The sequence below is a fragment of the Condylura cristata genome, unplaced genomic scaffold (assembly GCF_000260355.1).
Source record: "Condylura cristata isolate star-nosed mole 26May11 unplaced genomic scaffold, ConCri1.0 scaffold00021, whole genome shotgun sequence".
Lineage (NCBI taxonomy): Eukaryota > Metazoa > Chordata > Mammalia > Eulipotyphla > Talpidae > Condylura > Condylura cristata.
The window spans coordinates 8,853,669-8,877,380 of record NW_004567122.1 but is presented as its reverse complement, the minus strand read 5'-3'; the positions used below and the strand labels follow the sequence as shown (position 1 = coordinate 8,877,380).

General features: G+C 38.3%; 1 protein-coding gene across 3 annotated transcripts in view; it reads right to left on the bottom strand.

The window, feature by feature from the left end:
- The window catches only part of NDST3 (N-deacetylase/N-sulfotransferase (heparan glucosaminyl) 3), a 139,699-nt gene that overhangs the window by 100,181 nt on the left and 15,806 nt on the right, over positions 1-23,712 (bottom strand). The window lies entirely within an intron of this gene.

The following is a 23,712-nucleotide window of genomic DNA, read 5'->3' as shown; positions in this document are numbered from 1 at the left end:
GGTCAGGATGGGGGGTTTGAGAGAATTCCCCTGAGACAGAGTGAGAGCAGAACAGATGGATCTACTGAAATACACTGCTGAGGGGAGCAGTGGATGAGACATGAGAATTCTGCTGCTCCATATATAGGTTAGTTCCCTGGTGGGGGGTTTCGGAACTCAGGCTATTGTGGTGGGCCACTGTGGTGACAGTGCTGAGACTTAACCCCTAGATACCAGGAAGACCCTCTCTTAACTCTAAAAAAAGAAATGGCTTAAAGTTGTCACAAGTATGTATCACATTAAAAGTGATAACCATTTGATATAAATAATTTCTCAAACTGGAAAATGCTAGCAATCGATGGTAGAAACTATTTAACACAAACATAAATATGTAGCATGCTACTCTGTGTAGGAATGTTCGCTCAGTGCAGGCTGCTCTGCATCTGACATGGTGTGGGGAGTATGTTACACAGGTGGAAAGGGAAGGATCCCAGTGCTTTCATGGCTCAGGTCCCCTATCCCTTGGGGTGAAAGCATGAAGTCACAGACTCTGACTAGAGAGTCCACTGATTGGAAAGGAACTAAGGAGACATCATAAATTATGCTAATCACTGAGCAGAAACAGAATGTCCGAGCTGGAAGATATTGTAGAGATTGCCAAGCTTGGTATTTCTCAAACTGCTGCACTGATGTCTTTGAAAAGGAGGATGACCACATTACTGCCTGGGACTTTGCTCTGTAGTTTGACATGGTCCCTACAAAGAAAAAGATATCTTTTGGGGTCTTGTGGTTTATTTGGAAAAAAAAAAAAGACAAAAACAAAAGCAGAATTTTTAATAATGTGCCTTGTGCCTTGACTTTAACAAGCATTTTCCATTGTCCACCAGTTGTTGTAAAACCAAGAAAAAAAATAATTTTTATGAAATTTGCAAGATAATAAGTACTTAAGTATATTATTTTAATTTCATCTCTTCATATCTGAAAAACTCCTACTTCTTTATGCTTCTGATGCTTTGGCTTGGACTCATTCTTTACTAAAAAGACTCTCTTTTCACTGGGACTAATTTGTAAGACATATGAGAACTATATTGATATATGATTAATTTACTTTATGGGATATATTTCCTTCCTTTTGAGTGAACTAAGTTGTGAAAAGTTATAGATTTCAAATAAACTATCAAAACACTCAAAAATAGTGTTTGTAGATTTCATGATCAGGTTTTATATTATTTATTTGTTAATGAAAAAACAGACATTTGCATTGCTCTCTCAGCTTGAATGATTTCAAGTTTTTCTTGTAGGTAAGAAGAAAGTTCATTTATTCATCTGTTTTAATTAAGTAAAGGTCAAAGAATCCATCATCAGTTAACACAGAGAAAAAGCCACAGCTGCTGACTTCATATTCACCTGACGCACTTTAGTAAGAGGGGCAATCATTCCCTTTTAGGTATATCTTCCAGTTGTTCATAAATGCTTTGGAAATTGATTTCTCAAAGCAGAACTAAAGTTTTAAAATATGTGATTCTAATAATAATTCACTGTTCAAAATATTTGACATTCACCTCTTTTGGCGAGACATGGGATCGGATGCAGAATGATTCCATGGCCTGCTGGTGGTCCTTGTCATCAGGACCTTTCTGGGCATGTAGGAGGAGGAGAAGAGTTGAGGTGGTGAGGTAGTGAGGGGTGGGCAGCGCAGACAGATGGTCTTGTGCTGCTCGGCTGGCTGTGGGCATGGCTACTTTGTTCATGCATGGGGGTGGCCAGTGGTCTCTTTCGACGGGCACCTCAGCCCGTTGAGGTTCTTCTGAGGCACCGTCCCTCAGCCACACCTCAGTGGCAGCAACGATGGAGCTGGCTTCGTAGAGGCATTCTTCTTCTTTCCTCATTATCACTTCGCCACCGCTTTGTTCTTGCTCAAGGTCAGTAATGAGCTCCTAGTCCATGAAACCCTTCTCATTCCTAAATATATCATATGTTCCATAACACTGTCATAGGCCTCTCGTCTGGAAAGAAGCAGGAAAGACACACCAGGTGTTGATGTATAATCAATGTGGTGACTTCAGTGTCTACACTGATGACAGTAAGCATCAGTGCCTTAATCTTTGAGGTTATTAAGCAGAATATCTTATACCACCATTTGTTGACTTGGAACTTCAGGCCAGTCTCAGTAGCTCTTCTAACAACAAAAATTAAGTTTGATTTAAATTTTTAATTACTTTTGATAACTTGACTCTAAGACTTGGAAAAGATGCCTTTTTTTCCCCCCAGGTTTATTGACCTTATTTTATTCCATTTAGCTTACTACGTATTTCTCAGTGACCTGATACACATGTAAATCAGTGACCTAGATGGGGCTCCTCTTACTACTCCAGAAGGAGTCTAGGAAACATCGAGTCAGTTCTCTAATGGGAAGATTATCTTCACATAAAACAAAAATAAACTGCAGTCAATGATAGAATTGTCTGCCCCCCCCCGTATAGTCTATTTCTGTCTGCATACTACTTATACATATGTTTATATCTTGTAATTTATATTTTAATTTATATATGTTTATAGTTACACACAGTCTTAAAAGTGTTTTCTAGAACAGAGTGAGGGCCTTTGTGTTCGATTGAAACAAACATTTCAGTTAGTGAAAGTCACACAAAGTTGACGAGTTCGACGCTATAATTCTTTGTTTATAAGTTTTTTACTACAGGTTATGGATAAGAAACATCCCATTGAAAACAATGGGTGCTCTAGCTGGAGAGAGAACAGAGTTGCTTCCTACGCTACTGGCCACAGATGACACTATGCATCCTGGCCATGCCCAGCTAAGGCAGTCAGAGAGCACATGGGCACTCAGTCCCCATCACTGTGTTTTCATATCTACTTGAAGTCTTTGTTAGCTTGCCTGCCAGTCACAATTAAGTAACCTAGGACCAGCTGAGGGGGAAATTGCATACTCCAGGTTGACCATGGGTTTAGAAACTGCAGATGGCTGTGTAAGTTTGCTTTCATCACAGAGTGATTATTTTGATAAGGGCTGATTTAAAATATTGCCAGTTCTATCACTGCTATTATTTGTACTCTCACAGAAGATCCAAGTGATGACTAAGCCTTTATTGCCAACTGTTCCACTTAATTTTTTTTTTTAGATTTATTTATTTATGTGTAAAAGAACTGGGGCACAGGCCAGAGGTGCAGAGGGAGAGAGGATTTATCAGAGACAGAATGGGGAACAGAAAAGGTGGCTGACCAAAATACACTGCTGAGGGGAGCAGTGGATGAGACAATAGAGGTCTGCTGAGCCATGTAGGTCACCTGTCTAGCTGGGGGTCAAACTTGTGCTTCATTGGCTGCAGAGAGCTTCATAGTGCTGTGCTTTAATCCCATGTGCCACCAGGGAAAGCCCTGTTCCACTTATTTTCAATTTCACTCTGAACATGGGTTGGAATTGAAACTAAAAAAGGGTGTTAGGGGAGAGATGATGTGACATTGTAAGTCTCTACTGATATCTCTAACATGGGACATTTCCTTGTGTCAGATTGCATTCCCAGTGTGTCTGATGACATCCACAGGTTCTGCTTATTGAAGCCTCCCCAAATAGAGAACCATTAAGGTCAGCCTCCTTTGTGTTAACATCTAGGATTCGGTGCTAGTAAAAAGGTCTCTCCTGTGAGTAGTGTAATAAGACTGTATCTGGTATAAGTGTGCACACCTTTCTTGTCCTTTGTGTGCTCTCCTTAGTAATATCAGAGAAAACCTAGATGCAAAAAATGGGAAGAATCTTTACGTAGCAATCCTTCTCTGAAGTACAGTGACTTCCACTTTTCAAGACCATCTCTCCGTCATTCCCCAACATAGAGACCATGGTGAACACAGCCTATTATCTGTGTTGGCAGGCAAAACTCCAGTTCTAATACATGGTGATGATTTGTGTTACACACTGAATCCTAGAGTGCTCTGGAACTGATTAGATCTGAGAGAAGCCCTAACACGCTGAGGTATTTTTGTAGAGGGTCTGGAGCACCTCAGTGGGACTTACTTTGGAGCTTCCCCATCCTGTGAATGTGTGCATGGAGGAGTGGTGAGGAAGAAAGGAAGAGGGCCTGCACAGGACCTTCCAGGATTCTCTTTATCACTTAGGAAGACTATTTCCTAGCCTCCTTCATGATCTTGTATAAAAGCAAACAACTTAGGGGTCACCCTGGGCTAAGCTGAGCTAGTGAGGATTCCATGGAAGGGATTGTGAGCTGGCATCCACATGGGCCTCACTGGTGCACAGTAATTTGTGCCACCAAGTGAAAAATAATGAGGATACGATTATACTGCAGTTGTAATTTTGATATAAAAATAATATAATTTATATTCCTACTATTGCTTATAATTTTCAAAAAGCTTTCACATCTCATCTTATCTCAGCTTTAGAGTAAGTCAAGGGAGGCAGGCATCACTGTTACTGCCACTATACATTTAAAGAAACTGAAGCTCAGCTCAAGTGACTTGTTTCAACCTACACAGTGAATAAGAAGTGGAATGGGGGATTTAGATCCATATTTCCATATGGTCTAAGTTGTCTTGTCTAGAAACAACTCATGTTGAAAATTTGTTTTTGCTCATGTTATGTTTTTCTTAATTTGCATTTTCTCCCCTAATGTACATGCAGTTATGATACATATATGTGTGTGTATGTATATACATTTCACATATATTACATTTTTCTTGGGTATGAATTAGTCTTTTACTTTTGCACTGCACACACAAAAATACACACAAGATTTAGTATTGTTAGGCCAGGAAGCTTAAACCAAACTGATAAAAGTGTAACAGCTAGAAGTTCTCTCATTTATAGTATAGTGTGCAGATTAGGGCTTGATGGCATGAGAGTTAAGGTCTTAAAGTGCTTTATTGTGATTCTCCACAAGCAAGACTGACTTTCACTGTGACACTAAATGTGATTTTCTGCCCATAGGCCTAGCTGGTTGGCAGATTGCTTTTATGTAATTCCTGTGAAGCTGGCAGGAGGTGACTCATCTACATAAATGCCTCTTTCAATCAGGAAGTAGGTGTCAGAGGGCGGGTGGGTGGTGTCTGAATGACTAAGTTGTAAGATGTTAGGGATGTTGAAAAAATGTTAAAATAAGGATTTCTAGAGAGTTGCACATGTGAATGCATATCTGAACCATGTAAATGAATCACAGGAAAGCTTTGAGAAGGCTTTACTACACTGGTTGAGTCTTAGACTTCATTTCATAACTCTTTGCAAAGAGAATTTTCCCCAAACTGTAAATTAAAAATAGTCCAAGTTTTAAACAGTTATAGAGATGAGACTTAATTTTAAAATGCTAAAACTAAAAAAAAAAAAAATATATGGCCCTTGTATAAAAGGGATAGGGGAGTTTTGGGTAAGAAAAAGTCACGAGACACTCGCAGAACAGTTCAGAAATAGCCACATGGAGGAATGTGTCCCGGAGAGAATAAAGTTCAAGGAAAATAACAAAACTTTTCTCCAAATGGTAGTAGTATGAGATAGAATAAGTCTATTGAAATCCTTCAAAGGGATTCAGATAAATGGCAAGTAACAATAAGGCCAAGTATCTACAAAGAAGTCTCAGTAGCCTGTGTTCTCAGAAAATGCTCAGTGGAACAGATAAAATACAGTCACTGAACTTGGGAAAGCTGAACAAGTTGACACCAAGAAGTTCTTGGTTTTGTCATGAAGATATAGTATACAGCTGTTGTTTTCCCCCTGAATATTTTAAAGGGGGAAAAGAAAAAAAAATACAGCCAAAGGTGTTACATACATAAAATTAATAAGAAGCAAAAATAATCAACTTGAGCAAGCTTAGGAACCCAGATTCAGTAATATTATTAACTGATGTCTGCAGGGTACCTTGCACCCCACCACATATATCACTCTGAATATCATGCTGATTGATTCGCTTTCCAGATGTAATGCCTATGAATTATCTTCAGGGGCTCTGTACTTTTAATTATAGCACCAGAACATTTTCACTTATACTTTCTTCTCTTCCTATTTCTTTAAAGATTATTTGAATTCTAAATGTCTTCAGGCAGTTCTGGGTGGGACTATTTTCTGAACCATTCTGGTTTTTTTTTTTTTTTTTAATTTTGAGTTTTCTTGAGGTGGTGAATTTCTTGAGCTGGAAGCATCCTTTCAAAAGATTTTGGATATGGTCTGCTATTGTCAGTAAAGGTCTCAGGAAATACAGAAACTAATTCTGCTGCAAATCTACATAGCAAACTTTATTGCAGTGTTAATAACCAAGCATTATTTTCGCTGGTCTGATTTTTATGAATTTAAAAACTATATACTCGATTTTCTATGCAGAATTGGCATAAAGAAAATTCCTATGGAACTAGGTTGATAGACAGGTTTTCACTTTTGTTTTAATTTACCATTAAGAGTCTATCTTCTAAAGTTCAAGTGCATTTCTATGGTTTATCTGAATCTGAATGAGGGTCTTGTTACTTTTTTTTTTTTAAGATTTATTTATGCATACAAGAACTGGGGTACAGGCTAGAGGTGTAAGGGGTGAGAGGATTCACCACAAACAGGGTGAGGAGCAGAGCAGAACAGGCAAATCCACTGAAGTACACTGCTGAGGAGAGCAGCGGGTGAGACAGGAGAGGTCTGCCATACCATGTGGGTCACCTCCTAGGCCAGCGAGTGAACTTGTGCTGCGTGGCTGTGGACAGCTCCATAGTGCTACACTTTAACCCTGTGAGCCACCAGGGAGGGCCCAGCTTATTCTTTTTTTGTGATCATTTTAAGACTTCTGTTAATAGAAATATTCTTGAAATGTAAAAGTGCCACAGAAGTGATTGTGTTTGAATTTTGCAATGATGTTGTACTGTCATTGAAGTTCCTGACAGAGATTTGATAGCCAGGAATCATTAACTCAAACAGCGTGAGTAAAAACATGTTGACTGAGCCTATGGATCTAGCAGTAGGTTATGGTACAAAAAGTGGCATTTTGGTTTAAACTTAGTGTTTTGTGTATCGCCATGGTGAAAAGATGGAGAATCGGTTGAGGGAAGATAGTTGAATGGTTACAAATTAAAAAGACCTAAAGTCAGGCCAGAGTGGACAGGATTTGGCACCTGCATTCCCATTTACACACTACAGGATCTGGGTAGCATCAGAGTCTCAGCCTACTCATTTGTAAAATGGCACCTTCATCATGGGAATGTTGGGCATGATGACTGAAATGGTACATGGCAACAACTAAATCAGATAGTCACTGAAAATACATAATAGATCTTCAAAAATATTACTTTCTGAGAAATCCAACAAGCGGTAAACCAGCACTCCTAAGGTGTGTTTGGAGATGAGGTCAGTGATATCGGTTTAGGAGTGGAGAAGTTTTATGTATCTTGTATCAAGGTGTATTTGTTGCCAATTCAAAGTAACGCTGCCAATGGGTGGTTTGCTATGTACTATGTACAGGCAGTTCCTTTAGCTTATATAACATCACACAGTTGCTGGGTTATCTTGTGCAATTTACAGAACAACAACTTACAGACTAAAGCAGTATGATCTAATTAATTTTGCAGAAGAGGAAACTTGCACATGCACAGAATTTGAGTAAATTCTCAGGAAATTTAAAATTGAACTTTAATTGAAATAAAGGAATATGGGCTATTCATTTACAATAGGATCATTCAATTTTCGGATTACATATTCATAGCACTGAACCCATATTAACTTTAAAAGAATGTATTGAACACACAAACTGTAATACAAGTCTCCAAGGAAAAGCTTTGGTGGTGTTAAAAGACCACTTGGCATAGTACCTAGCCTACTTAAAAGTCTTGAGAGCAGAGGCAGAGACTGATTTTGCTTTGTACTGTGCTTTCACGGATATGTGTAGAGCAAACGACTTTGTGGGGTAGAGACCGTGTCTTCCTTTACAATAAAGGGAAAGTTACTCACTTTCCAATATCTGAAAAAGAACACGTTAACTCTAAGGAAAATTTCAAGCAGGCTTACTACCCATTATAAATGACTCTGGTTCCCTAAGATTAGGGTTCCTCTCCTGTCATGCAATCCACATCAGGTGTGATTATCAGTCATCTAGACCTTTCCATGTCACCCTACAGGAACTGGAACTTGGAGAACCAGCTCAAATGTGGATACCTTGGCTACTGCTTTTTCTGTGAATAATAAAATCCTTTCTTTCTGAACTAGGAGTCTCAGAATTCTTATCAGCCCCCAGAAAACCAGGACAGCTGACTTGTTAGCTCAATGGCAGGATGAAATCTCAGATCCTTCACAGATGTTACCAAAAAGGAAAACTGTAAATATCCATGGACAGTAAAATAGTTGGTGTAGTAAGGTACTATCATAGGAAACGATGTAGGGGTGTAGGAAGGGAAGGTAAACATCCCCAGAGACTGTATTTTATGATGGATCAGATAAGCTTTGGGATGGAAATCTGTGTATGCATGAAAAAAATAAAACAAAAGAAAAAGAAGAGGGCAAAGAAAACATATTGCTTGACACTGTGGAAGCCTAATATATATACATGACTGTAAACAGCTTTCTAAAGACAGGGACACTGTGCTTCACATGATTTATAGGTTTGTTCCTGGCTTGAAAAATGAGCATCAGGTCCAGATTCACAAAAGCTGTTAAAATCCGAGGTTCACTGCTGAAGGAAATGGTTTTATGTCTACATTCTCAGGCTGGTTTGTCATGTTAAGCAATATTGTATCTGGCAAAGTGAGTGCAGAAAGAAGGGTTAATTTACTGAGAGGTATAATTCACAGTTAATAAATTGGAAAAACATCAGGAAGTACAGAGACAGTAGCTTAATGGGGATACAGCAAAGAGGCCTTTCCCCCCCTTTAAATTTACTTAATTAACACAGTTCATCCTCTGAGGGGCAGAAAATAATGAGACCATAACAGCCCTTGCCTCTGGATCTTGCTAAGTCTGTTTAAAAGCAACAAATTACTATAGATGTAACAAATCCCTCCTGTCACACATGAAAGATCTTGTCATCCATAAATTTTTAATTTGTAAATAATTTTACAAATTATTATTTAATTTGAACAGTGCATTTTTTATATCTGTGTGCTTGCCTATCTACAGATAAAACATATATATCATCTGCACCCATCACTTAAAAAATAAACTGGATTTTGTATGTATGTTGTACACTATTGTGATGTGTACTGAAAATAAAGAAGCATATGTGCAAAACACCTACCACAGGATATATTATGATTTTAGGAGATAAAAGGAAGCTAAATATGATGTCTCATTTATACTAAGGATAGCCCTGATGTGAGTGCTTCAAGCTTTATGCAGTAGATACTATCATGATCTCGAATTAAAGGTGAGAAAACTGGGGTTCATGTTAGGTAATTTATTCAGGTCCCATAGATAGTATGGATCTGAGATTTAAGCACAAGTTTGCTCAAGTCCAAAGCTTTATGATCATTTCACTTTACATACATCCCTGTGCAGTAGATAAAGGTAGGTTCTAAGAAGGCAAATTTATTCATGAGCTTGGATTTATCTTTGGCTTTCCAAAGGGTCACTACGTGTGTATATTATATATATATAAAGTAATAAAATGAATTCAGTTAGCATTTTTCCATTCAGCAAAGAAATTCATAGCTACAGAAACTAACCATTCATATAGAACCATTGAGAAGAAAAATTATTTATCCTATTTCTTTAAATAATGAGCCCAGCAGACATTCATTGAGAGAGCCTATGTTTATCACTCCATGGTAAGGACAGTAAAAAAGGACATGAAAAAAAGAAAAGTCAGGTAACACGAGGAGCCTATTATCCGATATAAAAGCATGATTTTGCAATGTAAAATAGAGTTAGAGATACAAAACTTTAAATAAGACTTTCATGAATTAATTTAGGAATAGGACATTCCCTAAAAATAATGAGAATGAAGACTTCATTAGACTCCCAGCCACTCTGTGACATCTAAATATATCTGAGCCATGACCTTAATTAACTGTGAAGTGTCCAGGGCTGGTTCCTCTTACTCTCTTCTCTTCTGTCTTTTCTTAGATGATTTCATCCAGGGCCAGGGCTTTAAATACCATCAATATGCAAATGAATTACCAATTTATATTTCCTGCCTTGACTCTAGACTTGCAGATCCAGCTGCCTGACCATCTCCAGCTGGACATTGGAAAGATCATAAAGTCGACAAGTCCAGAGACTCCAGACTCTCATCCCCCCCCCCCCCCCAATAATAATTACCACACAAGAGAGGCACTGTTGCAAGTACTTTTTGTGTGTTTAATCATTTCATCCTGAGGGCTCACCTGTACTATGATGGTTACAGATTCACACAAAAGAAAACTGAGGCACAGAGGCTCAGTAATGTGGCCAAGGCCTGTAACTGATGAAGGGGAGGTGCTGCTAGTACATGTCCAGGGCAAGTGCTCGCACTCACTCTCCATGCGCCCTACCCAGTTCAGGCGCATGCCACTGTCAGGCCCAAATCCTAGGCGAGAAGCCATTCTACTGTTTCTTGAAATGTCCTACATACCATCCATAGGCATGGATGGTATGGTATTTAAAGATCGTATTTACTTATGTATACAAGAACTTGGGTACAGGCCAGAGGTGCAGGGGGTGAGAGAGAGGTTTCACCAGAGACAGAGTGGGGAGCAGAACAAGCAGACTGACAGAAATACACTGTTGAGGGGAGCAAAGTGGAGACAGGAAAGGTCTGCTGCACCATGTGGGTCACCTCTCTGGCTGGGGATCAAATTGGGTGCTGCAGTGGCTGTGAATAGCCTCATAGTGTTGGGCCTTAACCAATTACACCACCAGGAAGGGCCCTCTAAAGTAGATTTCAAGCCTGTTATTTTCTGTCTTTCTCACATGCGTTTTTCTTACCTGGCTTGTGGCGTCTGTGTACTACTGCTTCTCACCATCATTGTTTTTTTTTACAGTCCTTTCCCCATATGACAGCCAATATATTCTGAAAAAATTGAAATCAGACCTTACAATATCTTGCCAAAGACCTCCAATGGCTGCACTGTGAAACAGAATGAGGCCCTTAGTCCTCTTCTGTCCTGTCAGCCTCTACGTTAACGACAGTGTGAGAGCCTGCCTTTCTGAGCTCATCTGCCCTAGGCTCCTTCGTGTCCACAGTGCTCCGCCCACACTCTCCAGTCCACATCAGGCTTGTTACTTATGGAGCAGAATATTGTCATGCAGCACCTCTTTGTATGCAACTCACTTTCCCTGGGTGTTTGTGTTCATGTTAAGTTCGACTCAGTGTTACTTCCAAGTACTTCCCTATCCAGCTCCTCCCAGTCAGAACTCCCCTTGTGCCTTCCACTGCTCTTGACCTCACTGAGACTGAGATCATAGGTGTCTTATCTCCTCTGAGATTATTTTGTCACTTGTCTTTCTCTTATTATCTATTTTTCCTCATCAGAGAGGTAAGATACATACAAGCAGTGGACTTCCCTATCTTGGCTGCTGCTCTACTACCAGCTCCCAGAAAAATGCCTGGCACACTGCAGATGTTAGTTCACAACTTTTGAATGGAAAACCAGAAATGGTGTTTTCTTCTTGCTGATTTTATAATAAGATATTTTAGAAGAAGTGTACCGCTCATTTTAAAATTCCTTCCAAACTGTTGCTCAGATATTCTCTCCGAAGGCATGACAATGAGACATACCTTGTTTATGGAATTGGACACTTGAAATACTATTACTCTCACAGGCAAGATATCTACCTATCTTTGAAGTAGGTATTGTTCTCATTTTAAAGATATGGCAGCTGAGGATGAGAACATTTAAGAAACTGACCAAGGGTTACTTAGCTGGTGAAGTGCAGAACTGGGTCCAGGTTTGATCTGACTCACTTTAGCACCCAAGCCCTTTTCAAGAGGAATATTATGTTTATCGCTGCAACTGATAAGGCAAAGTAAATAATCAGAGAGATGAAATGATGAAGAGCTTTTCGTGTCATAAAAATGGGAATGTCAGGAGAAGGTTGGAGGTGGTCTATACGTGGTAGAGTTTAGGATGGAAGGGTCAGATTTCTTAAGAGATAAGGGCCTGGAAAATTTATTTCAAGTGAAAAGCAAATTATTTGAATGCATTGTAATGCCACATTGCAGAGAGTACCACATAAATATTTCTAATACTAATATTTAAATAATTTATGTCCTAGATGGGCAATCAATTATTTAGAGAAATCAGAGTGTCTTGGAATTGTCTCCTTTTACCAGAGGGCTGAGATGAGATCTCTACCAGGCCTCCTCGCAGCACATCTTCACTGAAGCTCACAGACAGAGCTTAGACAGTGGATGGATGAAGGGGATTCTAGCTTTAGAAGAGTTTGTTCTGTTCATTCTGGTCTGACATGTAATTCCTCAGTTCAGATCCTTGGTACTGGGATACATTTACAAATGTTTTAAAGAATCTCACATACTTATAGAACCTGTAAAATCCTTAGAAATGGTTAAGTCCATTTCTCTGAGGAAAAGAAAGAGAATGATTTATAATTTGTAAAGTGCTTTCATGCCCATAGGTTTCCTACATTCTGCCAACGCCCTGTGACACAGAGTAGCAGTCTGCAGGGGAGGCCTGGGGCTAAGTGGTTTTGTGTTGCTAAGCTGGTCCCTGCAGAGACACATATGCTGTGTGGCCATCTGGGATATTCTAGAAGAGGTTACATAAGCACTCTCCTGCTCTACTAATGAGTCCATATTTAACTTAGGGGATTTTCATTAATTTTTTTCCCTTGGAAATATTCATATGTGAAGGTTATATATCAATTTAGAAACATACTGTTCTATTTATGGGATATGGACAGAAAAGGGAAGAAGATGGCTGCCTAGAGAGACTGTAGGTATAAGGGAACAAAATCCTCCCTTTAAAGATGTGATTGGATGAAAGCAATTTCTGACCTGTGAAGCAGGGGGGAGGTGCATACACTGTCATCTCCAAGTTATTTTTCCTTGTTAAGGGAGAGCATTATACAGATCAGTAACGGAAACAAACATCCCACAGAAAGATGGACAAAGGTCAGTTCTCAAAAGAGAAATATAACTAGTGATAAAAATCTGACCATGTGAATCCTCTGTCACAATTAAATAAAACATTAATGAAATTAAAATATGTAACCTTCATATTTCCAAACATTAATGAATAACTAAATCCAGTATCTAAGAGGAACTTGAGGGGAGTATTCTTCCTTCTTTGTGATTTTTCTAAATTGTTTGATTGTCTTTATTACAAAGCACAGGTATTGCTTACATATTTGAAAGCATTCACAATTTATTTTCATTTTGGACAAACAGACACATCAACTAATTCATTCTAACTGTAGATTTTCAAAGACAAATGTTTGGTATGGAGGTTAAAGCTTCCAAGGGTGATTTTTCTTTTCTTCCCTCAAAAATACTCCTCATGTTAACAGTTTTCTTTTGAGTCATCTGGTGGAATGTCTTTGTTCTACTCAATTCAGTCCAAATATTTATAATTTCTTTGATAATCCACTACAGGAACATCTAATAAGCCTTGGCACTTAAAGAATATGTGACATAGCTCTCCTTTCTCTCTGGCCCTCAACTGCTTGTTGCATCCTCCTACCCACAAAATACTGCGAAATCCTTCTTATTACAGAAGCTCATTCCTTCTGTATTTCTGGAATCTCTTCTGACTTAACTGATGTATAGGTTCCTATAAGATCACAGAAGCAATTACTTTTTACTACTTAACTTTGTAAAAATATCCAGTGTCTCTGGCCCTCCCTGGTGGCGCAGTGGGTTAAAGCACTGCACTAAGAAGCTTGAGCCACTTGTGCATGAGTTTGATTCCTGCCTGCCCCGGAGGTGACCACATGGTGTGGCAGACCTCTCCTGACCCGCCCGCTGCTCCCCTCAGCAGTGTACTTCGTCGATCTGCCTGTTTTGCTCCCCACTCTGTCTCTGGTGAATACTCTCACCCCCTGCATCTCTGGCCTGTACCCCAGTTCTATATGAATAAATAAATCAGTCTTTAAAAATATATATACCCAGTGTCTCTTACTAGGCCACACTAAACCATCCATTTGAAGAATCACTTCCTCAACTGCTGATCTGCTCTACTCATCTCCCCAAGAAGTTTCACATGGATACACACTTGCCAAAATATTGTCACACAGTCTTGGAGTATGAATCAAAAAGAAATGAAATCAAGAACTCTTCCAGCAACAGGTTACATTCTGTAACAAAACTTTTAATTCTGTTTTGATCTCTTTCTATTATATTTTTGCTTACAGAGAAAATTGAGTATTTTATACAGAAATCAACTTAATGTGTTTTCTTCAGAGAAAGATAATAGGATCCATGTCTTTACGTTTTGCATAATATTAAATGCAATATACTCAAAACAGTGTTTCCTCTCATGTGCTTCTCTGCTGTCTACCTTGGCTTTATCTAGGTGAGCATATCAAGTAGGCAGGTTCCTTACATCACCAAGCTACAACCTGTGAACTTGAGATGTGGAGCTCTGAATTTTTAAGCAAACACTTAAATGATTATTTTGCCTTTTCTGTGATCTGGAAACTCATGAAAATAGTCTCATCATGATAAATGATTATGTCTAAACATCTTTCAGTGTAAGATTGTTTATGATGACACCATGGCAAATTCTTGAATTGTACCTTTAAAAAATTCTATAGCACCCTAGTGTTGTTTACTAAAACATTGCAGTTGAGACATCCTGTTAACTTAAAAAATTCCTGTTTTTGGCACATCGACAATAAAAACACAATCATAAAGTGGTGAATGTTTTGTCTGTGAGCTACTTAAAGGATAAGCTTAACTTCAGTGATGAGTTTGCACCTCAGTGGTGTTCAGTTCCATGCACAAGTGGACTGAAGTGGCAGATAGCTTAAAAACTCAGACATGCCAGGAATTCCCTTCTAAGATTCTTGTTCTAGAGGGCATTGTGCTGACACAGTCTTTATTTGTAAGTCCAGAGCACTGAGCATGGGGTGTGTTGTGATCCTGCATAACCCTCAAAGCTTATGGACAGCCTTGTATCAGTGCTGTGATTAATACCATGACAGAGCCCATTTAGGGAAAAAGCACCTTTTTTTAGTGCAGTGAGCAGCTGGACCCTCCCTGAGTATGATAGCTGAGCCCTTAGTAGTTCCTGTGAAGCTGCAGATAGCAGTGATTTTGGAGATCTAGATCTAGCAAGAATATTCTAAAAAGAATAGGGAATACAGCTTTCCTATTCCATTGTTCACCTACCCCTCAGTCAGTCCAACAGCTATGTCCTGTATCAGATAAAAAAACAAAGAAGACTGGGAAAGTATTTTTTAGTCTTTTATTCCCTTATGTATATTACATTCCTAAATCAGAGTAGCAAATTATGCAGACATCTTTTTAATATCAACATATTTTTGTCAAAGACAATAGAGTTAAAATGAGTTTTCATTGTAATACCTTTTTCTTGAAAATATTGTAAAATATTTTTGGCTAAAATGTTGTACAAAATTGCCTAAAGATGCTTTTCAGAGTCCCAGAAATCTAAGTCTGTCAGGTTCCAAGTATCAGTTACCTAGAGATGGCAGAACTGCTAACCTCTAAGCAGTTTATTGTCAAAACCACTCAATTAATTTAGTCAAGATTATCAAACAACTTTTCTTTCAGGATTCCTAAAAAAGCAGTTACTCTGTTTTGTGTTGCCTGAATGTATATAGATCATTTGCTTCTAACCTCGTTCCCCTACTATATAGATCATTGAATTCAAGAATAGTGAAGAGGTGGTTCCCTACCATCACCATTTTTCAGTACCCAAACCAATTGGGTGTTCTTTCATTATCTTCTGGAAAGCTGATTCTAACACTGTGTCCTTTCATTATCTTCTGGAAAGCTGATTCTACTTACTAGATATAGAACAGTGGGAAAAATGGAGAGAGTTAATTACTGAAAAACATGCAACCCTAAAGAGGGGGAAAAGAATCATGACTATAACTGCAAACACCAAGGAACCAAGGCAAAGGAGCCAAGAGAAGGGACAAGCAGGTAGAATGGAGCTCAGTTTTTGTCTTTGGATTGATGTTGTTGAGTAGGAGTCCATAGAGGGGAAAGACTGATAAAATAAAACAAGAACGGGGACACAAGTCCAAGAGAAGAAAATGAAAAAGAAAGTGCAATTAAAATGGTGCCTGGCACTTTAGTAACTGTGGTAGAACTAATAAACTGGTCCTCATTGCTTTTTAATTAGTCTCATAATGGATGCATTCCTGGGAAAACTGGTGGGTTATTGATAGCCACACATCTACTCCTACTACGTTATTTTTGGAGAGATAAGTTAAACTACTTAAGTGAAGAAAGGGCTACTGGTTCACCCATGTTAACTGTCACAGTGTTAAGTATTAAGAGTTTAAAAGCAAAGTGCAATAATTTAATTTCCTCCATTTATTAAATTGACTCAGAGAGCTGAATTAATTATTTGATCATATATGTGCCATCAAAGTTTCATTTCCCAATGAGGAAAAAAGTTTAATGTCTTTTGGGGGACTGCGTTGGTGTAAGAATTGATGGTATGATTATGTGAAAAATAGCTTGTAGGAGGTACAGTGTGGGGGATCCATGTTGGACCTCTGACCCTAAACTTATAAAATAATAAATTGGATAATTTTATTTTAAAAATATTTTTATTTATTTATGCATGTAAGAACTGGGGTACAGGCCAAAGGTGCGGGGGTGAGAGGAGTCACCAGAAACAGAGTGGGGAGCAGAATAGGCAGACTGACTGAAATACACTGCTGAGGCAAGCAGTGAGCAGGACAGGCGGGGTCTGCCACACATGTGGGTCTCCTTCCCAGCTGGGGATCAAACTCTTGCTGCAGTGGCTGCTTTACAATGCCGCACTTTAACCCAGTGTACCACGGGGCGGGCGGGGGAGGGGGCAAATTTGGGTAATTTTAAGCCACTGTTGGTGATTTAAATCTATTACAATTTTCTATTTTGTTTATGTTCTTTTTGGGAAAAAAACTGTGTCAGCTTAAGGAACCTTAAGACACAGAATGTAAATCTGTGTACATACAGAAAGAAGTAATGTAAATCATCAGAAGGATAGGCAACTCCTGTTCTTTAACTGATCTAGCACCAAAAGTATCTGCCATCTTGTCACCCTAATTCACTTAAAATTGCTAAATTAAGACACTGGGACTATATCCCTAATGAAATAATTATACAATAATTACATTTTTATGGACCTTATAGTATAATCCACTTAAGTATAATTTACTTACTAGAATCCCACATATTAGAAAAATAGCAGTTCTTAACCCAGAGAAGGATACAACCTTATAACTGGGAAATACTAAGATATTCTTTGTCTTTTATTTCCCTTCTGAAAATGTGTTTTATTATTCATCAGTCTGTCTCTGGAAATCTTTTTTATAGCACTTTGACAGTGCAGATGTTAATAATTTTCTTAACTGAGTAGAGTATCTCTGAAACCTAAATCTTAAGGTTTCCTCCTGTGACCTCCTGCTAGTCCAGTGCCCGGAACTTGTCATTGCCTGGTTGAGCTTTGGTGCCATCCACAATGGCCCTGCTCTTTATCACACAGGGAATGACTGCAGTGCCCAAGACCAAGTTTTCTGTGCACACACTGATGTCAATAACACACTGGGCCTCCTTTAAATGACTTAGGACTCCTTTGAGAATGTCATTGGATAATAAATAATGCCTTAATAGTTATAGTTACATCTCATAATGTAACAAAAAAATAATAAATAAAATTAATTAAAGTAAGTAGACTATGAATATAAAAGTTCTCTTTGGCATGTATTGCTTTTACTTGTCCATTTAAAGTTATCACCACTATTTCTAGAAAATGACTTCCTTAAAACAACTCTTTGTTGGCCCTCCCTGGTGGCGCAGCGGGTGAAAGCACAGCACTGAGAAGCTAAAGCCACTTCCGCATGAGTTCGATCCCCGCCTGCCCTGGAGGTGACCACATGGCGTGGCAGACCTCTCCTGACTCGCCCGCTGCTCCCCTCAGCAGTGTACTTCGTCGATCTGCCTGTTCTGCTCCCCACTCTGTTTCTGGTGAAGCCTCTCGCCACCTCTGGCCTGTACCCCAGTTCTGTATGAATAAATAAATCTTTAAAACAAAACAAAACAAAACAAAACAAACAAAACAACTCTTTGTTATATAATTGGTAGCATACTATGACTATTTGATTTTGATGATAATATGGAGAGTATTATATCTTAGTGTCTATTATAAATCATATTATATCAAATTTAGAATTATTACAACACACACACACTGGGAAGGAGGGAAATAAGAGGGAAAAGAGAGAGTAAGAGAGTGATTTCATGTACATTCGTAAGAACAGTCCCAGGTTACCTGAATTTTTGAAAGAGAAAAAAGAGTTAGGATCTAGGGGCTTTTGACATATTCTGTTGCTTCATACATTCAGGTAACTCCTAGGAAGACCTAATTTTCCTAACAAGAGCAGCAACAGTTACACATGAGCTTTAAATCCAACAAAGCTATTAAGGGTGAAGGTGAATAAAGGCATTTATAATCCATAAAAGCTGAGAGAATTGACCACAAATAGGTGTGTGTGTGTGGGGGGGGGAGGCTAGAGGGTAAAGTGGGGAGGGAGCACAGTGAGGTGGAGGATTGTGGGTGCCTTGGTGGTGGGATGACCCCATCTGAAGGTAGAGTGAGCCTATACCTCTAATCATACACTGTGTTGCAAACCAGTGTTACATCCATTAAAAAATTAAAATTAAATACATAAAATGGAAATTAGAAAATAAAAGATAATAAACATTAGAAATAATGGAAAGAATTTAGAGAAATATGGATTTAGGGGGATAAAAAGGATTAGTGCTCTGTAAGGGCCTTGGCAGCCATTCAGAGCAATGTAAATGGTGACCTATCCACAGAAATTGTTTACTTTGTATTTTTCACTCATGACAGAATAATTGATTGCAGTTACAACCCATACCCCCCTTAAACATTTGGAATGTTCAGTTCTATTTCAGTGATTTCATGACACCTCTGACTTTCCCTTAGCTGGGGCCCTAGTGTGCTTGTGTAAGCTCCCCCTGCAGCTCCCTGAGCAGCCCCTTGGAGCCTGAGAAGTCAGCCAAGTTTGCCTTGCCAGCCCCATGCCACAGATTTCTAAGGGCTTTATGGCTTCCCTACGTCTATTTCCAGTGTTTTCTTTTCCCTAGGCCTCTTGTATGGTCAGATAGAGAGGGAAACAACAATACATCACTCATGACATTTTATTAAAGATTTAAGATCTCCCCTCTCTGTGAGATGGCTTAAAAAATGTGGGTGTTTTAAGCAGTAATTCGCAGCCATATGAAGGACTAGTAAAGTCTGGGAAAGCTAGAATGGTCTGAGGTAGTGAGGTGAGGGGAAGGGAGGCTGTCATTGGACAGGCACCTCTGTAAAGGCACAGGTATGGCCCTTCGTTTTCTCATGAATGTTAGAAATTTTGTTAAATTTAGAAAAAGAAGTATCTCTTCTGCAGAAAGAGAAAAGAGAAACATAGGGGAAAGAGAATATGAGGTCTTTTGTTGAGAATAACTGCAGAGAATTCAGTAAAACCCTGAAGGACCACCTATACTAGTCTCCTCTCTGTTCCGCTGTCGATCTGTCTCCGGGTGACGTGCTACATGAAATATTGTATGTCTCGTGGACTTGAGGCCAAGAGAACTTGAGTTGTTAATATTCATTGACTCATGCTGAAAGTCTAACTTTAAAATGTTTTAATGGGAAAAACACATTTGTCTATATTGCACATTCCTCTCCAGAAATTTTCTGTAGGCTTAGTCTCAGGAAGTCTGAATGCATACACCCCAAGAACACAAGGAACTTGAATTTATTTTTTTAAAAGATTTATTAATTTATGCATACAGAACTGGGGTATAGGCCAGAGGTGCAGGGGTGGTGAGAGGATTCACCATGGGGAGCAGAATAGGCAGACTGACTGAAGTACACTGCTGAGGGGAGCAGCGGGCGGGTCAGGAGAGGTCTGCCACGCCATGTGGGTCACTCCGGGGCCAGGGGTCAAACACGCACTTAAGTGGCTTTCGCCAGCTTGCAGTGCTGCGTCCTAATTTGTTGTGCCACCAGGGAGGGCCAGGAACTTGAATAGACTAGTTCATGGTCTGTTTGAGACAAGTCCTGTTCATTATAGTTCAAGAAACACACACACCATTTCTGACTTCACCCTAATTGTAGTATTGCCACTTTTGAAGAATATTTTAATTCTCAAAATTATCTTCTTCATTCTTTAAAAGCTACGACTTGTAAGTTATAAACTCTTTAGCTAATGAGAATAACAGGTTAGTTTGGGTGTATTTTTGTCTTCGTGAAAACTCATTTTTATTCTATGTCACAGTTTCTTTAGCTTGGAGGCTCCTTAAAAGCTACTCATGTTATTCAGCAGCTAAGTAGTTGAAAACTGCTATTGCCTTGCTAATTCTAATATTCTGATTAAATAGTTTTTGCTTTACATAAGGAAAAAAAAAAGTCTTTGCATTGGTTGGTATAATAGTTTCAAATGCACATGCTATTTACTGTCTTTCTGTATAACATTCTACATTAACTTCAATTTCTCATTTTCAGATTTTCCCAATATTTTTAATATTTCAAATAAGGAGAAGGTATTTATTCACAAGTGATTTATAAAAAAGAACTTGATTAAAATATTTCTATTGTTTATAACCAAATCTATGATCTTTGGTTGGATTGCATATTATTTAATCTTTCTTCATAGGAAAATATCCCTCCCTCACCCTAGCTGGTTAGGGAATGCATCATCCCAGTCTGCCTGGGCCTAACCCTACCCACTCGAGCGCCAGTCCTTCCTCCAGGTAATTATGCCTTTCTCTTTCAGATCAAAATTTCCTGGGTGAGGACCCCACTTGCTTCCTCCTAGCCTTACCCCTCTAAGATGTTCCTAGACTCACTACAGTTGTGCCCCTTCCTCTAGCTCTCCGTTCAGAAGGATTTGGAAGAGTTTCCAATCACTTTTCTTTTTCCAGAAGAAACCTGCCAGTCCTAACTTGAGGGGACCCTGCTGGTGGATTTAATTCTGCAGATATCTCTTCTTCAAGCTCTTTACTCCCAGGGTTAATATGACATTTGAGCTTCCTGGTCTTCGATTATTCTTTTGGATTCTTGTTCATAGGGTCCTGTTTCTCTACGTTTCTGACAAATGGTTTTTCTCAAGGTTTTACACTCAGTCACCTTCCCTTATCACTCTATAAACCCTTCTGCTGGTGACTTCAAACCATTAGGTGCTTCAAACCATTCCTTGTATAGAATGATGACCTCAAAGTACATCCTTCCTACCCAGAATTCTCATGCCTGTTAAACATCTCCACCTCCTTGCCCCGGATGCACATTTTAAATGTGACCTCTCATGACCTTCACTGTGATCCTCTTGCCTTCTCCGCTTTCTCCATTCTCAGAATGATCACCTGTTATTAACTGATGCTAAAATCTAAAAATGTCATCCTTGAGTAGATTCTCTTTCATTTCCATTGATCCAGTTATTCGGTTGTTTAATTTTACCTCCTAAATAGTTCTTGGTTCTTCCCCTTTGTAGTCTAGTTTCCTGGTTTCAAGAAGTTGCCTTCTTTTGTCTAAATACTACTGCCATAGTCTACCAAATCCTCTTGTCACTCTAGCCCTATCTTAAAGTTCTGTACTGCTAAGCAGGACTCAGTAATTTCTGGCACACAGCGCATTATGTTTCCAGCATTACACACAAAACTGTGCGGATGCCTTTACCACTGTGCTTACCCCGCTGTGAACTGTTTACCTATTTATCTCTTCCAGCTATCTACTCCCTGCTCCCTCTACTGGGAGTAGGCACTTTAAGAGCAGAACTTGGCTTTATTTATCTTTCTACCCCCAGTGTCTGCCTCTCTTCCAGACATGCGATACTACCAACCATTCAGAAGCTAAGCAGAAAAGATGCTCAGCACAATCACAAACGATGTGCTTCCTAAGCTTCCATACCTGTACTTGCCTGCTATCTAGCTGTCTTTGTTCCAAATGAGTAAAATCATGTATTATGTATCTATCTACATATTACCAAGAAAGCTTCACATATAATACCTACTTAATAACTACTTATAGGATGAATCAATAAAAAAATATGAATGAATGAGTGCATTTAGAAATGGAAATTGCCTACAATGAATTAGTGTTTGAGACAAAATACCAGATACAATTTAGCAGCTTTAAAGCCCATGTAAACCAAATCATGCTCATTTTTAAGTCCTTAGATTAGTTAGAAAATATATTCCTAATCTAAATGTGTACAATTCATAAAATATTTCTTACATGAATTTGCTCATTAAGATTGTAGGTTTTTATATGACTTAAATTAGCTTAACTTTAAGAGTATAAAAGGCATTTTATATTTTAAAAGTTAAAAAAGCTATAAACTATAAAAATACTTGTACATAGTAGGGGTTTGCAAAAACGCAGAGCTTTTATAGGCATAATAACATGTTTCTGGCAGCTTTAGAGCATTTTATTTTAGAAATAAAATCTAAAATATTTTTATCACAATATTTTGAAATAGAAAAGTTGGAAAGGAACTATGTACTGTTTATAATTTTCAAGCATGTAATAAATGTTTAAATTACCAGTGTGCTGTTATCTGTATTTTCAAAGCTGTATTTTGAAAGACAGTAAAAACTAAAGCACAACCTTTTTATTAATTTCTATCATGTTAAAAGGAAGATTATCACTAAGAATATGGAGGGTTTTTTTCTTTTCAGATTTGCCAGATGCTTAGTATCTGGAGAAAAGAATGCACTTTCAAGATATTTTTCCATCTGATTTAGTTCTTCATATTTTACCAAAAGGTCATAGCTGTACAGAATAAAAATTATCAGAATTCTCTCCTCTCACTTTTATAAGAAATCATCATGTAATAAAACAGAGATGGAATCCCATGGCATTTTGGATGGAAAACTAAGATAACAAGGTCATTTAAATCTTAAATTTCATTAACATTAAATAACCAGTAGCTTATGTAACACAAGCATTACAATAAGTATCTTCAAATAATTATTTACTAAGAGCAGCAGTTTTACAAGAAGAAATCTAATATACTTAAAATACAGGGCTTCAACTATATATATTAGAGGTGGTCAATACATTTCAAAAGTTTATGTGAATCTTTGTATTTACATGTGACTAAGTGTGCTTGTATAGTCACAGCTTTCTATACTTAGTAGTGTTAATTTGCAGTTTCAAGCAAATATAAAAGAAAATGAGCTAGACCTTTGACTTGCAAAAACATATAAATGTGCTTTATTTGATGTCTTTAGTTCTTGAAAATTTCTAAAATAAAATGCTCTATTTCTATTTATTTCATTAAATTATTTATTTTAATTTCATATTTAAGTGGACTAAAGTCTTCCTAGATTAGTAATAGTTTTCTAAGTTAGAGAAATTCTAGAATAAGTTTTACTTTTTAGTTTGAAACCACAAACAATTTCTGAACCTGCCACACTCAAACCTTTAGTGTAATTTTCATTCTTGATTCAGAGAAATATGCTATTGATTTAGCTGTTTTATTACTAATACACATGGTAGCCAACTAACCCATTGTGCCTAAGATTTTCTTGATAAAAGCCCCATCATCTAGGTACTCAGTCCTGTACAAATGGCGATGGTTGTTCACCCTACTAAGAAATGAACTAAACCGGGAAACTGTGA